At 42.5% G+C, this 17,324-nt stretch overlaps 1 long non-coding RNA gene across 1 annotated transcript; it reads left to right on the forward strand.

Annotated features, from left to right (window-relative positions):
- Nucleotides 1–14,646: 14,646 nt before the first annotated feature.
- On the forward strand, nucleotides 14,647–16,879 carry LOC311600937. Its single transcript, XR_014780416.1, has 3 exons — nucleotides 14,647–16,509; nucleotides 16,565–16,630; nucleotides 16,685–16,879. It is a non-coding gene; the product is annotated as an uncharacterized lncRNA (long non-coding RNA).
- Nucleotides 16,880–17,324: the final 445 nt, after the last annotated feature.

Here is a 17,324-nt window from a genome sequence, read left to right on the forward strand (position 1 = left end):
GGTCAAAGGTGAGGCACCAGAGTATGTGAGAAAGTAATATCCCACTCTCCACTCTACTGTGGAGAGTGTTCTGTCCATTGGCTAGATCTGGGTAGGCGTTTAAGGTTTACTGCCTGTATTGTCCTTGGCTGGTGCCTTAGTTTGAGCGGGACCCCTGTGCCCAAATCTGCCTATCATAATGTTCTACTTGTAGGCTTCTAGGACCCTCTGAATCCTTCTACTTTGCCATTCTCCCATGCTTGTCTCATCTAGAGTCCCACTAGAATGTCCTCCCCTCTGTGTCAGTTTACTGGTAAGTGAAGGCTTTCGTGGGACATGCCCCTTGGGCTAATATGCAGATATAAGTGAGTATATACCATTTGAGTCTTTCTGCTTCTGGGTTAACTCACTCATTATGATCATTTCTAGCTCAATCCATTTATCCACAAATTTCAGGAATTCCTTGTTTTTAATAGCTGAATAGTATTCCATAGTGTATATGTACCACATTGAGGCTGGTTTGAAAAAAAATGTTCCAGTTACATACAGTTACATTGTGGTCAAGACTAGAGGAGCATGGTCTATGAGAAACACTAATAATGCTGGCAGTACATTTAAGCTAAAGACGGTCTTCCGGTGTATATATTTAAATTAAATACTATGCATACAATTTTGTAAAAAATAACAGAGACATTTATTATGTGTGTCTTTTTTTCTTTCAGTTTGTTTATATTATGGATTGCACTGATGGATTCTCATATATTGAACCATCCATGCATACCTGGGATAAAACTTGGTCATGACAAGTGACATTTTTTATGTGTTCTTGGATTCTGTTTCTAAGTATTTCATTGAGTATTTTTGCATCAATGTTCATAAGAAAAATTGCTATGAAACTCTCTTTCTTTGTTGGGTCTTTGTTAGGTTTAAGTATCATGGTAATGGGGCCTCATAGAATGAGTTTGGTAATGTTCATTCCATGTCTATTTTGTGGAGTAATTTGAAGAGTATCAGTATTTGTACTTCTTTAAAGATCTGTTATAATTCTGTGCTGAAACCATCTGGCCCTGGCCTTTTATTTATATTTTATTTATTTATTGGTTGGGAGACTTTTGATGACTGCTTTTATTTCAACAGGAGAAACAGAACTATTTAATTTGTTTGCCTGATCTTGGTTCACTTTGGCAAGTGAAGTCTATCAAGAAAATTGTCCATTTCATGAACATTTTCAAATTTTGTGGCATATAGGCTTTTGAAGTAAGATGCAATGATTCTTTAGACTTCTTCAGTGTCTGTTGTTATGTCTCCCTTTTCGTTTTTGATTTTGTTAATTTGGATAATGCCTCTCTGCCTTTTAGTTAGTTTGGCTAAGGGTTTGTCTATCTTGTTGATTTTCTCAAAGAACCAGCTCTTGGTTTCATTGATTCTTTACATTGTTCTCTTTGTTTCTAATTTATTGATTTCAGCCCTGAGTTTGATTATTTCCAGCCATCTACTTTGCTTGGGTGTTTCTGCTTCTTTTTCCTCTAGGGCTTCCATATGTGTCATTAATTTGCCTGTATGAGATATTTCCAATCTCTTTATGAAGACATTTAGTGCTATGAACTTTCCTCTTAAAACTGTTTTCAATGTGTCCCATAAATTTGGGTATGTTGCACCTTCATTTTCATTGAATTTTAGGAAGTCTCTAATTTCTTTCTTTATTTCTTCCCTGATCTAGTTGTCAGTAAATAGATAGTTGTTCAGTTTCCATATGTGTGTAGGCTTTTTCATTATTTCTGTTGTTGTTGAAGTCCAGCTTTAGTCCATGGTGGTCTGATAGGATATAAGGTATTATTTCAATCTTGTATTTGTTGAGGCTTGCTTTGTGACTTACTATATGGTCAGTTTTGGAGAAGGTTCTGTGAGGTGCTGAAAAAGAGGTATAATCTTTTGTGTTTGGGTGAAAAGTTCTGTAGATATCTGTTAGGTCCATTTGATTCATGACATCTGTCAGTGTCATTATTTCTCAGCTTAGCTTTTGATTTGTTGATCTATCATTTGGATAAAAGAAGGTGTTGAAGTTTCCCTCTATTATTGTTTGGGGATCACTATGTGGCTTTTTTATTAATTTTTATTTTACAAATGGGGTGCTCTTGTATTGGGGCCATAGAAGTTCAGAATTGTGATGTCATCTTGGTTGAGTTTTCCTTTGATGAGTATGACTTGTCATTCCTTATCTTTTTTGATTAATTTTGGTGGAACATTTATTTTATTAGATATTAGAAATGGCTACTCCAGCTTGCTTCTTGTGTCCATTTGTTTGGAAGATCTTTTTCCAGCCTTTTATCCTGAGGTAATATCTATCTTTCTGGCTGAGGTGTGTTTCTTGAATGCAGCAGAATGTTGGGTCTTGTTTATGCATTTAATCTGTTAGTCTGTGTCTTTCTATTGGAGAGTTAAGAGAGATTAATGACCAATCAATGTTAAGTCCTTCTATTTTGATGTTTGTTTGATAGTGTGTTTGCCTGCTTTTTGTTTTGCTAGGGTGAAGGTATCTATTTCCTGTGTTTTGCTGGTTGTAGTTAACCTCTTTGGGTTGGATTTTTTTCTTCTACTACCTTTTGTAGGTCTGGTTTTATGGATAGGTACAGTTTAAATTTGTTTTTCTCATGGAATATCTTTTTTCTACATCTATTGGTATTGAAACTTTTGCTCAGTATAATAGTCTGAACTGGCATCTGTGTTCTCTTAGGGTTTGCAAGACCTCTGGCGAGGCTCTTCTGGCTTTTATGGTCTCTGATGAAGTGTCGTGTGTGATTCTATTAAGTTTGCCATTTTATGTTACTTGGCCTTTTTCCCTTGTTGCTTTTAATATTTATTCTTTGTATTTTACATTTTGTCTTTTGATTATGAGACGGGAAATTTTTCTTTTCTGTTCTACTCTATTTGGTGCTCTCTAGGCATTTTGTATGTTTATATGCATTTCTTTCTTTAAATTGGGAAAAATGATCTTGTATGATTTTGTTGAAAATGTTTTCTGAGCCTTGGAAGTGGGTATCTTTTCTTTTCTCAATTCCTGCTGTCCTTGTGTTTTGTCTTTTCATGACATCCTTGATTTCTTGAATGTTTTGTGTAAGAATTTTTAGGTTTAACATTTTCTTTGATGGTTGCATCAAATTCTTTCATTGCATTTCCTATTCCTGAGACTCTTTCCTGTTTCTCTTATATTCTGTTGGTGATGCTCACCTCTGCAGCTCATGCTTTCTTCTCTAAGTTCTCTCTTTCCAAGGTTTTCTAAGTTTATGCTTTTATTATTGTTTGCTTTTTCATCTTTATATCTTTAACCATTTTATTGATTTCCTTGGGCTGATTGCTTGTATTTTCCTAAATTTCTTCATTTCCTCTCTCTAGGCCTCAGTCTTGGCCTCTCTAAGGTCCTCAATCTGTTTGGTCCTGTCTTCCTATATTTGTTTATGGACTTTATTCATTTCCTCCATTATCATCTTCATTATTAAGGATTTCAGGTCATTTTCTTGTGTTTGAGTTTCCAAGGCTGATTGTTTTGGGATAAGGTGGTTCTGGAGATGCCATATTATTTTGGCTTTTGTTTTTTGTTTTTATGCTGGCCCTTAGTCATCTTGCTGTCTCTGGCATTGGGTAGTAGTTTCTGGTGTCCTTCATTGGCCATTTAGAGCACCTCAAAGTTGAGTGGCTATAGGTTATGACCCCTCACCTGTGGGGATCAAGAAACCCTTCTGTGGCTCAGGCAGGTGACCTGGGTTCAGATCTGAGAACTTTCCATGGATTGGCCAGGTGGTCACATCCACTTGTGTTCTACACCATGGGGTCTCCTCTGGGCTAAAAACCGCAGACATTTGCACCTTACAGTCCACAGTTCCATTTGAACACAGAACACAGGTAAGAGAGTTTGAATAAGGAAGATGATTTGGGGCAGAAAAATAACGTGGAGGAAGAAATCTAGGAACAGAGTAAAGAAAACCCAAGGAGTATCCTCTTCATGAAAGTGAGATCTGTAATGAGTACCTTTGTCCGGTGCACAAGAGTGAAGCTTACCAGATCACATGCTGCTGTCTTGATAGTCTAAATAAGGAAACCAGTACACCCGTGGCATCTGAGCTATCTAGATATGAGGGACTGTATATTCTTATTCTTACTCTAGCCAATTTAATCTGAGATTTATATTTCTGTATCTAGTCTTGTACCAGAAATGGGTGCAGCAATAGGACATTAAAGGGCAATTGCCTGGAATGAGATTGGATGGTGGCCAGTGAGAACAAGTTTTTTTCTCAGACAAAGATGATGACAGTATTCACAATGTGTCATACCAGCTGGTTAAAATGTCTTTTATGCTGTGAGACAGACATTTTCCTACCTTTATAGAAGCAAGGTTGACAGATAAATAGGCCAGATAAAAAGACATCAGACCATTACCAGTTTAACGAGAAAGATGAATTTAGGATGAATCTGAGGGCAGAGAGAAGCAAGTGGGTCTTTTGGGATTTTTAAGAATAGTTTCTTTTGACCATAATATCAGAGAAAGGTATGGATTTCATCTTGTGGAACAGGACTTAAATCCAACCACAAAGTGACTGGTTCCTTTCATGGCACTAATGGCATTATTTCACCAGTGGACAATCTTTGCAAATCCTACAATTATTCTAGTTATCAGCATTCACAGATGGGTAAAACTGCTGATTATATTTCTCCTGGCATAGCATGTTCTAGTCTGTTTTCTTTTCCTTTCCTTCTTTTCTTTTCTTCTTCTTCTTCTTCTTCTTCTTCTTCTTCTTCTTCTTCTTCTTCTTCTCTCTCCCTCCATCTCTCTCTCTCTCTCTCTCTCTCTCTCTCTCTCTCTCTCTCTCTCTCTCTCTCTCTCTCTCCCCCTCCTCCTTTGTCTTCTTTTCAGGTACTAAATCCCACATTACAGTGGGATTCATGTAGCATCAACATCAGGGTCCATGCAGCATGAAGCAATTGAGAATCGTGGCAGGACTTATGACCTACTGAATCAGAATCCCTGGGAAGCAAGTCTAGCTTCTGTTTTCAAAAGACCTTTAAGTCAAACTGATGAATACCAAAGGACACAGTTGGAGGGAAGGTACAGCAAATAGTAGTGAATAGCTTTAAGTTAAGGCTAGGACTTCTAATGTCTCTGACACTATGGGGTTGCTGTCCATAACACACTGGTCATTTTATTTAAAGATTTACTCCTGGTTTGCTTTATGTTGCTTTGACAAAAGATAGATCAAAACCAGCCTAGGTGTGTTGCAGAGGCAGGAGCCATGGAGGAAAGCTGCCTACTGGCTTGCTCAGCTTGCTTCTTTATACAACCCAGGGCCATTTACCAGCTTAGGCTCCACCTCCAGTGTATTGGGCCCTCCCACATCAGTAACCAGTTAAGAAAATATTGCCACAGACATGTCTATAGGCATTGTGGTGATTTCTCAGTTAAAGTTCTTTCTTCCCAGATAATTCCAGGTTGTATTGATTAAAACTATCCTGTACTTGTTAAAGCACATTTTGAATGGTTGAATATAAAGAAGTGATAAACTTTTGAGGAGATACATTTACATTTGAACATTATACATTATGTTCCTTTTTAGGGCATATATGTATATACATATATATACATATATATATACACACATTCATATAAATATATGTATAAATTTACTTCACATTCCAAGTGCACCTTCCCCTCCCTCCTCTTCTTCCAGTAACTCCCTCTCAACTCCCCACCACCCCATCCTTGCATCCTCCCTTTCTCCTCAGACACGGTGAGGGCTCCCATGGAAATCAACCTGCCTTGTCATTTCAAGTTACAGTAGGACTCTCCTATTGTGGCTGGACAAGGCATCTCAGTTAGGGAAGAGGCAGCCAAAGGCAGGAAATAGAGTCAGAAACAGCCTCTACTCTTATGTTAGAGGTACAACTTGAAGACCAAGCTGCACAACTCTTACCCATGTGCAGAAGTCTACCCCACACATGCTCTGTTTGGTTGTTCAGGCTTTGTGGGCCCCTATATACCCAGGTCAGTTGATTCTGTAGGTTTCCTTGTGGTGTCCTTGACTCCACTGTGTCCTTCAATCCTTCCTCCCCCTCTTCCAAGGAATTCCCCAGGATCTGTTTAATGTTTCCATATGGAACTTTGTGTCTGTTTTTCCATCAGTTGCTGGGTAAAGTTTCTCAAAACACAACTATGCAGGGCACCTGTCAAAAATATATCAGAATATTATTAATTAATACTGTCAGGGGTGGGCTCTCTCTGGTGGCATGGGTCTCAAGATGGGCCAGTCACTGGTTGGCCATTCCCTTGGTTTGTGTTCCTGTACATCTTATAAGCAGGACAAACTGTGGGTTGAAGGTTTGTGGCTGGGTTGGTGCCTCAATCCCTCTCTTGGAAGTCTTTCTGGTTAAAGTAGATGGCCGTCTCAGGTTCCATAACCCCCAATGCCAAGGTCTTAGCTATAGTTATCCTCCTAATTCCTGGGAGTTCCCATTGTCCTAAATTTCTAACTTGTCCCATAGAAGTGTCCTGCCCAGATTCCAGGACTCTTACCCAGTATTCTTTCCCTCTGTCCTTCCACAACTTGATACCTCCTGCTCTCCTCACCAACCCTCTACTACCAAGTCTCCTCCCTTTATTTACCCCTGATATCTATTCTGTTTCCTCAGCTGAGTAAGATGGAGATGGTTTTAGAGGTTAAAAGCACTGGCTGCTCTTTCAGAGGACCTGGGTTCAATTCCCAGCACCCACATGGCAGCTCACAACGTTCTGTAAGTGCAAGATCTGACACGTTCACACAGACATACATGCAAGCAAAACACAAATGCACATAAAATAAAAATGAATTTTAAAACACACGCAGGCTTCCCACCTTGGTTTCTCCATGTTACTTAGCATTTTTGGTAGGTAGATTTTAGCATGGTTATCCTGTACTTTATGGCTAAATCCACTTAGAAGTGAGTATCTACCAAGTTTTTGCTACTGGGACTGGGTTACCTCACTCAGGATAGTCTTTTCCTCTTCCATCGATTTGCCCGCAAATTTCTTGATGTCCTTGTTTCTAATCACTGAGTAGTATTCCATTGTGTAAATGGACCATGGTTTCTTTATCCACTCTTCCATTGAGGGTCATCTAGGTTGTCTCCAGTTTCTGGCTATTATTAATAATGCTGCTATGAACACAGCTGAGCAAGTGTCTTTATAGTTTGGTGCAGAATCCTTTGAGTATATGGCCAGGAGTGGCAGTGCTGGGTATTAAGGTAGAAGTCTTCTCAATTCTGAGGAACCACTAGATTGATTTCCAAAGTGCTTATACAAGTTTGGACTCCCACCAGCAATGGGGAAGTGTTCCACTTTCTCTACATCTTTGCCAGCATGTGCTGTAGCTTGAGTTTAATTATATATCCACCTTACTTCCTGATTATAGTCCCTTCCCTCCTCTCCTTCTGGTCCCTACCTCTCATCCTCTTCCCTTCCCCCTTCACTTGTCCTCAGAAAAAGAAATCCCCCTCCCACCACCCTACCCCAGCAAGTTAAAATGAATAAGAATTTATTTCCTCCTTATCCACTAAGGCCAGGCAAGGAACCTCAATGTGGGTGAAGGAATCTAAAGCAGGCAGCAGAGTCCATGTCACAGACAGCACCCTGCAACTTTCTAGGGGACCCACATGAATATCACACTGCCCATGGGGTACACATGTGTAGGAGGCCTATGTCCAGTCCATGTTTGCTCTTTGATTGGTGCTTCTGTCTCTGTAATTCCCCATGGGACTAAGTTGGTTGACTCTGTTTGTCTTCTTACAGGGTTCTTGTTCACGCTGTTCCTTCTGTCCTTCCCTTGTCCTCTTCCACAGGATTTTCCAGCTCTGTCTGATGCTTGGCTGTGAGTCTTAGCATCTGATTTGATCAGATTCAGTGTGGGGCCGCTCAGAGAATTGCTACATTAGGCCACTGTCTGTAAACAGGGCAGAGTATTGTTAATGGTGCAAGGGGTTGGCTCTCTCCTATGGGGTGGGTCTCAAGTTGGGACAAATATTGGCTGATCATTTCCTCACTCTCTATTTTGTCTTTTGCTCTGCTCATCTTGTAGTTCTTGATCTTAGCCAATATAAAGGGTTTAAGATGAATCTCAGTCACTTATTTTTGCATTTCCCTGATGACTAAGGATGTTGAACATTTCCTTAACAGCTTCTCAGCCATTGGAGATTCCTCTGTTGAGAATTTTCTATTTATATTTGTACACCATTCTTAATTGATGTATTTGGTTTGTTGAGGTTTAGTTTCTTAAGTTCTTTGTATATTTTGGATATCATCCATCTGTGGGATGTACAGTATACAATGAGTTCTAATGTCAAGAAATGATGACCAAACATATTTAAAGGTTTTATGTGTGAGTTAAAAATAGCTAAAAGATAGATAGGCACATATTCAAGTTGTTTATACAGTGACTGTTTCTATGTAGTGGAGCTACGTTTAGTGGATTTGCAAGTGAAGGGACAGGAGAAAGGCGTAAAGCAAAGCTGTATAATTAGTGGAACAAGAACATGGCATTGAATTCATCTGTCCTTATTACTTAAAAAATTGGACCAGCATTTCTGCAGGATGTTTTGGTGAAAACTAGTGCCTTGGAATGCACAGCACAGAAATATTTAGTAAAATGTGCAATAATGAGGCTAATTTGAGTATGAACATCCAAAAGAGAAGGTTGTTTCATAGGAGAGAAGCTTGTTTAATTTGATTTAGCTCAGATTGTCCAAAACGTGAATTTCCCCACATCCTTTTAACCACTCACTTCTCTGAAATCATGATGTAGAACAATTTTATGTGATACTAAATGTAGTCCTTAATGTCATGCTTTCAAATGCAGTGTTAGTGAATAGTGAAAATTGATCTCTTTTGAAGTGACTTGTTTGTCTCTGGACTGTTACTGTAAGGGACACAGATGCCTTTGCTGTCAGAAGGGCAGTCTGTGAGAGGTGTACAGAGACTCCACACCTTACAAAAGGTTCAAGCTCATCCACACATTGCACAGAGCACGGCAGGTGTGGGAGGTGTTGGGAGTCGACTTTGCACAGGCTAGAGGAAGGCCACAAACACTGACTGTGCAGACCCATGCTACAAGGGACAGGGGGAAGCAGGAAGGACCACAGCAGAGAACTGCTGCCCTGGGTCTATGTACTCATTTTCATCTCTAATTTTGTTAGTTTGGACTTCTTTCTCTCTCTCTCCCTTTTAATTAAATTGGCTGACAATTTGTCAATCATACTGATTTTCTCAAACAACCAACTCATATATCCCAGGGATCTATGGGAGATTATATTCTATCTTCCATTTAGTCTTAGAGACTATCTGCAAGAGGGTGCAAAGGTTTTAAGTTCCAGGGGTTAGGGAGTTTGGAATAAAGTGTCTCCTGGACATGCCTGTCCTGCTGCACCTGGTCTCACTCTGAGAGAGTGAGGCAGTGAGTGTTCTGGCCTGGAAGGGACAGGGGCTCCCTGCCCCCACCCCATCTGAGAGGCTGTTGGCAGTTGGGGACTCTAGAGGAGGAGGAGTCAGTTTTCCTTATGGTGCTCATGCCTGGCAGATTGAGTAAAACTTGGTGGATGGCTCCACACACATGAGAATTTGAACATGAAATGTTTGTGAGGTAGGTGATTAAAAAGACACCACATTGAGTTGGTTGAGTGTGAGATCAGTGAGTATCTTGGAGAAATAAATGAGAATATGATCAAAATTCAATATATCTGTGTATGAAATTCTTAAATAGGTAATATGTGTCATTTAAATGTTCTGTGTTTAATGCTGTTCAAATTCTTATGAAAACTTCTTTCTTTTAAAGAAAGGTTTGAAGAAGCAACCCTAACTGAATTCAGCGGTATGTGCATTGATTGAGAAGATTTTGGTTACAAAGGCAGGTGATGGGTGGGGCTCAGCTAATTCACTTATGTTTTTCAATCATTCTCTTTTTCTTCAGGAAATGTGAATATTGCCCTGTGGTTTGAAATTAGGCTTTTGACAACTATTTTTTATCCTCTTTGTGAAAAAGGTAGTCTTAATTGCCATTTCATTTTCTTTCTGTGCTTGCGAGTAAATGCCTTATATATGAAGTACCCTGGAGCCTAAATGAACCATGAAAAAAAAAAGTCATGTGACTCAGTTCTTTAATTTTTACAAGACTCGATTTTGCTTCTCTGCACCCTATTGGCCTTAAAAGACTATATAGCACTACATTCCATCACTAATGTGTGACGTTCACACATGTACTAATTCCCATGAGACATCCTTGGCAGAGTGAGAGGAGAGAACCAACCCAGGCTAGTCTTATTAACAAGCCAATCATATGCCTTTGCCAATGAGATCAGTAAAATGACAAATAAAGGCCTCCCTTCCTTTTAGAATCAGTATAGTTCTTGAAAATACAGGTAAAAGGATCAGTTTTATAGAATGAATTATGAGCCATTTTCTAGATCAGGCCTAACCTTAGAAGCTACTAATTTGTATTTGCTGTTGTGGCATTGAATTCTGGTGTAATTCAAAGGCTGATGTCTGTGCCCACCCTCCTCCACTTCTCGTTGCAAGCCTTGTTCTGATCATTTCCTGTCAAAATGTTCTGTATGCTCTGTTCCCCAACTGTCTCCCTGATGTGTCAATAAAGCAGCTTACAGCCAATCGATGAGCAGGGAAGACAATACGGCCGGACTTCCTGCCAGCCAGGGGAGGAGGAGTCAGAAGAGGAAGTAGGGGATTCAGCATGAGATTCAGCCCCAGGCAGAGGTGCAGGAGAGGTGAAGAAGATTCAGCTGGAGCAGAGAAAGAACTAAAAAGCAAGTAACTTGGGGATTTGAGGCAGAGATGGAATCAGGATAATACACAGAGTTAAGAAAACACTTAAGCAGGGCATGGTGACGCACGCCTCTAATTCCAGCACTCGGGAAGCAGAGGCAGGGGGATCTCATTCAGTCCTTGGAAGCAAGTCCAGGACAGCCAAGGCTACACAGAGAGACGCTGTTTAGAAAATTTTTTAAAAAATAAGAAGGAAAGAAAGAAAGAAAAAAAAAGAAAGAAAAATTGATTGATTGATTTAAATTGCTCAAGATTGTATTGTGAAGCTCGTTTCTAAACAAATATAAAAAGAGTCAATTATTGGTGTGGAAGCTGGGTTAAGACAGAAACCAAGAAAAGCAGACACTGTTTTATAAAAAAAATAGCTGTGGCAGGCTGTTAGATGAAATTTTAGTGACTATTGTTGTTTGACCATTCTTGTCTTCAGTGTCCAAGACAAGTATCATTTCCCAGTGTGATGTTTAGGGAGATGGGCAGAAAACCTTGGCTCCTGATGCACATCCTACTTATTCCTGATACCCCTTGTCATCACAGAATGTTCCAGCAGCCTCCACATTGAGGTCAAGTGTCAAGAATGGAAGCTTTGTGTGTTAGTGTGCTTCCTCCTGAAGAAGTAGCTCTCTCTGTAGATTTTAGGAATAGAGCCAGGCGTGGTCCCTGAATCTCATCACTTGGGGTACAGAGACAAGAGGAGTGATGTGAGTTCAAGGTCAGGACTGTCTGTGTAGCAATACTGGGTCACATACTCCAAGCAAATATTAGAAAAGGACAAAATAGAGATTGAAATATTTGAAGTGTTGCCTATTAAAACCTCATGTTAAAAAGTCTCTTCTGATTCTGCCCTCCAGGATCTAGTTGGCATATATCATAGTAGTATAGATGAATTCTTGAGCGCTGCTCTTTTCTTTGGTTTCTCCTCAGTTAATGACATATATTTCAATAGTATTTTTCTTGACATGGACCAATTAACTACATGATTTGCATAAAATTTGAAAATGATTTAATATGGACATATAGTCCAAAAATATTATATGTGTATAAGATGTGGGAAAATAGTTCCTTAGGTCATTGAAGGGGGAATTTTAAGACATTTGTAAGATAATCCCTGGTTTTCTGGAGTCTGACAGACTCGATGCAATGTTATGAGACAAAGGTAGGCATGGGTTCTGTGGATCCAGGAAGAGTGAGTGTGCCTGTCATCTGCTCTTCTGTGAAGGCAGCACAGTGGGGTGTAGTTTAGAATAGGGATGGGGCTTGAGGAAATGTGTGGGTGCCGTGGGGGTTGTAGAGAGAGTAGAGCAGTAAACCCTGGGATGTCAACTGATTTAGTTTGAAGGTAGCTCAGCCTGTCACCAGAGAACTGTCAGGTACAGCATGATGATGTGATGTGTTTATCATGACTCCTTGTGAGAAGAGAGATGTAGGGGAGGAGGCAAGCGTGTCAACAATAAAAACAGCCAAGTTTTGCTACATCAGTATCAGAGTCTTGAGTATCTGACCCAGCCAAAGACTTTCATTAAATAGTCTCTAAAGTATTGTTTACAATTTTTTAAAATGAAAATGAAATCAGACCATTTTCACTCTCCTCCTTTAGGCTCTACTTTTCTCATTTATCTTCACCCTCCTTCAAATTCATGTATGTTTTTTTATTATTGGTACACATTTATAGATAGCCACATAAATTTCTATCTGCAATGTTATGCTTCCAGCTGTAAGTTTTCAGGTCCGTATTGTAGGTATTGGATAACCAGCTATGGGATCATGTATGGGGACAGCAAACTCCCTCTCTCAGCAGTGCTTAGTTGCTTACAGGTCTTTGTCCCAGGATGAGTCCCCGTGAGGTTCCCCATCTACACAAGATTGTCCCTGTCTCAGGATGAGTCCCTGTGAGGTTCCCCATTTATACACGTTTGTCCAGTGTCCCAGGATGAGTCACTGTGAGGTTCCCCATCTACACTGGTTGTCCAGTGTCTCAGACACACACCAAGAGTGAACTCTGCTGTAGATCTCCGGTTGCAAAAGTGTGACAATGAGGATTCATGGACCAGGTTGCTGGGGGGTGCTGTAATGGAGAGGGTGCAGGGCATGTAAGGAAAGTTTATTCTTGCGCTGGGCATGGTGGCATATGCCTTTTATCCTAGCACTTGGGAGGCAGAGGCAGGCAGATCGCTGTGAGTCCCAGGCCAGCCTGGTCTACAAAGTGAGTCCAGGACAGCTAAGACTACACAGAGAAATTTTGTCTTCAAAACAAAACAAAACAAGAAAATGTATCCTTTGTTCTCAACTTTGCTGTCATCCTAAATTGCTAAAAAAAAAAAAAAAATTGAAAGGCTATTTTTTAAAAAGTGTTTCCTACTGAACTCTCCAAAGACCCTTTGATAAAAACTTTCTTTGCTGGTATTTAGAAAATCTCTCCTACTTTCCAGTAAACACAGAAAGGTGGACTCACCATTCAACTAGGTCAGTCATGACAATCATGTGGATCAATGATTTAGAAAGAATATCTTATAAACACCCACATATAAGTAAGAAAGTGTCCTTATCCTATCCCCCATCTTTTAGCCATCTTGGTCTTTTAGGCCCAAGAAAATGGCCTAAAATCAAAACTTCAAATCAGCCAACATTTCCCTCTCTGCGGTGTTATGCTTGCAAGTGTTAGGTTTTCAGGTCTCTACTGTAGGTATTGGATAACCAGCTATGGGATTCTCTGTGCAGACAATGAACTCTCCCTCTCTCAACAGTGCTTAGTTGCTTATAGGACTTTGTCCCAGGATGAGTCCCTGTGAGGTTCCCCATCTACACAAGATTGTCCCTGTCTCAGGATGAGTCCCTGTGAGGTTCTCCATCTACCCAGGATTTTCCAGTGTCTCAGGATATGTCCGCGTCATGTTTTCCCAACCACACTAGCATTTCCCTTGGTGTTGTCCTTGTCTAACTTAGACAGCCATATTGTTGTGGTTGCTCGAGTCAGCTTCCATGTGGGTTGTAGGAGACAGTTGGCCCTGTGAATATTAGGATAAATATGGAAAAGCTGGGTCTGTAAATTGTCAGTAGTAGGTTCTGCCATAAGGTCCAGGAGTCAGGGGCCGTGGGTATTTGCCTAGGATTCTAGCACCAGGCAGGATTCTGCTCCTGTTGAACAAGCAATAAACACGTCCCATGACATAGCCCATCTGTCACCAGGTAGGAGTGCCCCTTGTGCAGCCTTTAAGACACCTGCCAGGTCGATGATTTCTGGTTGACAGTAAGACAATCAGTTCTCTGCCTTGGTAGACTCCATGGCACCTGTCAGGATTATGAAAGCTAGGCTTCACGGAAGAGGTTTTAGTGCCCCATCCAGCCCACATCTCGGAGTCCCATGTCCCATGTGCTTGGTGTGTTCAGTAATAGGGCCTTGTTGGTGAGATCACAGAAGTAACCAAAGGTGGCAGCATCAATCTCTATTGCTTGGGGGTCTTTTGTACCCTGATGTCCAGCAACTCAAAGGCTGGTGTCTCATGTCAGGGTCCTTGTGTTTGAGGGTTTCCCCCGGGCACCTTTGATTTCAGGATACATTCTTGTCTTCTGTGGGGACTTGGGTCATTTGTTCTGGTCTGATTTCTAAGACTGTAACAAAGGGCAAAGATATGACCCATGGACAGAGACACACTGCTCTGGAGGACGAGCTCTGAGCACAGATCTTGGTCTCCACATGGAGCCTCCTACCCTTGCTGGTTGTGTGTGACCATCTCAGCCTGTTCCTAAGGACTTCAGAGAGTGAAGAGATCACCGAGAAATAGAAGGAAAACATTTCAGGAAAATCCTGTTATCCAGTGAGACTTCATTTATTTAAAATTATATACAGAGCTAGGACAAGCCGTGTACCAGAAAGATAATGAAAGATGATAAATTTCAGGACTTCTAAGAGTTGTGTAGAAAAGCTGTTACGATCTGAGATCCTTCTCGCAGGTTCCAAGGTATCGATGTCTAGTCAGTGGGCATGGATACAGACACATACATAGACACAACACAGACACACACATACACACACACATGCACACACACACACACACACACACGCACACACACACACACACACACACACACACAGATGTTTAAGATCAACACTTCAGGGCCAGGCTTTCCAGAAGACCCCATTTTGATTGTCTAAGGCCCTTTTCTTTTGCAGGAATGGTTCAGGCTCACATTTGTACTCTTTGCTTCAGGCCCCTTTAGGGAATGGATTAGCACAGACCAACAACATCTTTTTCTTAAGGTCCAGGCCTCTTCCTGATTTTCAATAGGCCGAGAGCCACACCTCTTCTTTGGCCGATGCCTCTTTAGATTAGGGGTAGACCCATACTTCAAATCTTCTTTGGACATATGCCCCTTCAGGGTTGGGGATACAGCACATTATTTTCTTTGGGCCCAGGCCTCATCATAATTAGAAATAGTCTCTGGCCTAGGCCACTTAATGCATCACAATAGGCCAATGCTCACACTTCTTAGGGCCCAAGACTGTTCAAAGTTGTAGATAGACCCAGGTCCACAAATCGACTTTGGGTCAAAGCCTCATCATGATTCAGATTTGGCCCAGGCCCATCATTCTTCCTCAGGCCTAGGCCTAGTAATGCATTACGATAGGCCAATGCCAACACCACCACATAGGGCCCAGGTCTTTTCAGTGTTGGTTATAGGCCCAAACCAACACCTCAAGTTCATTGAGCCTAGGCCTCTTCAGGGTTGTGGATAGGCCCAGTCCAACACCCCATTTTCTTAGGGCCAAGGCCTATTCAGGGTTGGAGATAGGCCTGGGCCCCATAGCTCCTATTCTTAGGGCCCAGGCCTCTTCAGGCTTGGGGACAGGCTGAGGCCCACATCTCCTTTTCATACGGCCCAGGCCTCTTCATGGTTGGAGACAGGCCCAGGCCCATACCTTCTCTTCTTAGGGCCCATGCCTCTTCATGCTTGGGACAAGGCCCAGGCCCAAACATCCTCTTCTTAGGGCCCAGGCTTCTTTAGAGTTGGGATAGGCCCAGGCCCATACATCCTCTTCTTAGGGCCCAGGTCTCTTCAGGGTTGGGGAAAGCTCCAAGACCACATATCCTCTTCTTAGGGCCGAGCCCACTTCATGGTTGGGGATATGCCTATACCCACATATCCTCTTCTTAGGGCCCAGGCCTCTACATGGTTGTGAATAGGCCCAGACCCGCACCTCTTCTTTTTCACCTCCTTAGGGCCTAGGCCTCTTCAGGGTTGGGGAAAGATCCAGGCCCACACCTATTCCAAAGGCCCAGGCCTCTTCATGCTTAGGACCAGGTCTAGGCCTCCACCACTTCTACTTAGGGCCCAGGCCTCATCAAGTGTGGGGATAGGCCCAGGCCCACACAACCTCTTCTTAGGGCTCAGGCCCCTTCACAGTTTGGGATAGGCCCAGGCCCACCTCGTCTCCACCTTCTACTTTTTAGGGCCTAAGCCTCTTCAGGGTTGGGGATAGGCCCAGGTCCTTTCCTCCTCTTTTTAGGACCCAGGCCTCTTTAGGTTTCAGGATAGGCCCAGGCCCACACATCCTCTTCTTAGGGCCCAGGCCTCTTCAGGGTTTGGGATAGGCCCAGGCCCACACATCCTCTTCTTAAGGCCCAGGCCTCTTCAGGGATGGGGATAGGCCCAGGCCCACACCTTTTCTTCATAGGGCCCAGGCCTCTTCATGGTTTGGGATAGGCCCAGGCCCACACATCCTCTTCTAGGGCCCAGGCCTCTTCAGGATAGGGATAGGCCCAGGCCCACACCTTTTCTTCATAGGACCCAGGCCTCTTCATGGTTTGGGATAGGCCCAGGCCCACACATCCTCTTCTAGGGCCCAGGCCTCTTCAGGATAGGGATAGGCCCAGGCCCACACATTTTCTTCATAGGGCCCAGGCCTCTTCAGGGATGGGGATAGGCCCAGGCCCACACCTTTTCTTCATAGGGCCCCGGCCTCTTCAGGATAGGGATAGGCCCAGGCCCACACATCCTCTTCTTAGGGCCCAGGCCTCTTCAGGATAGGGATAGGCCCAGGCCCACACCTTTTCTTCATAGGGCCCAGGCCTCTTCAGGGTTTGGGATAGGCCCAGGCCCACACATCCTCTTCTTAGGACCCAGGCCTCTTCAGGGTTCAGGATAGGCCCAGGCCCACACATCCTCTTCTTAGGGTCCAGGCCTCTTCAGGGTTGGGGATAGACCCAGGCCCTTACCTCCTTTTCTTAGGGCACATGCCTGTTCAGGGTTCATCCCAGAAGTCCTAAGGTAGGCAGTCACATGAGACTGCTATGAGTCCCTGCCCTCCTTGCTGGACTCTGAGTTGTCCTCTGCCTAAGACTGCTGCTCCTCCTGAAGCAGGGGTTTACCCTGTGATGTCACAGAGGCCTGACCTCACTTCACTCACTGAATCACAATGGGCAGGTTGCCATCCTTGGCCCCTTGTGCCTGCTCCAACAGTAACTATGCCTTGTTTCCTATCTCACTGCTGTGCACC

Source organism: Acomys minous, assembly GCF_964271855.1.
Source record: "Acomys minous genome assembly, chromosome: 6".
NCBI classification, from domain to species: Eukaryota; Metazoa; Chordata; class Mammalia; order Rodentia; family Muridae; genus Acomys; species Acomys minous.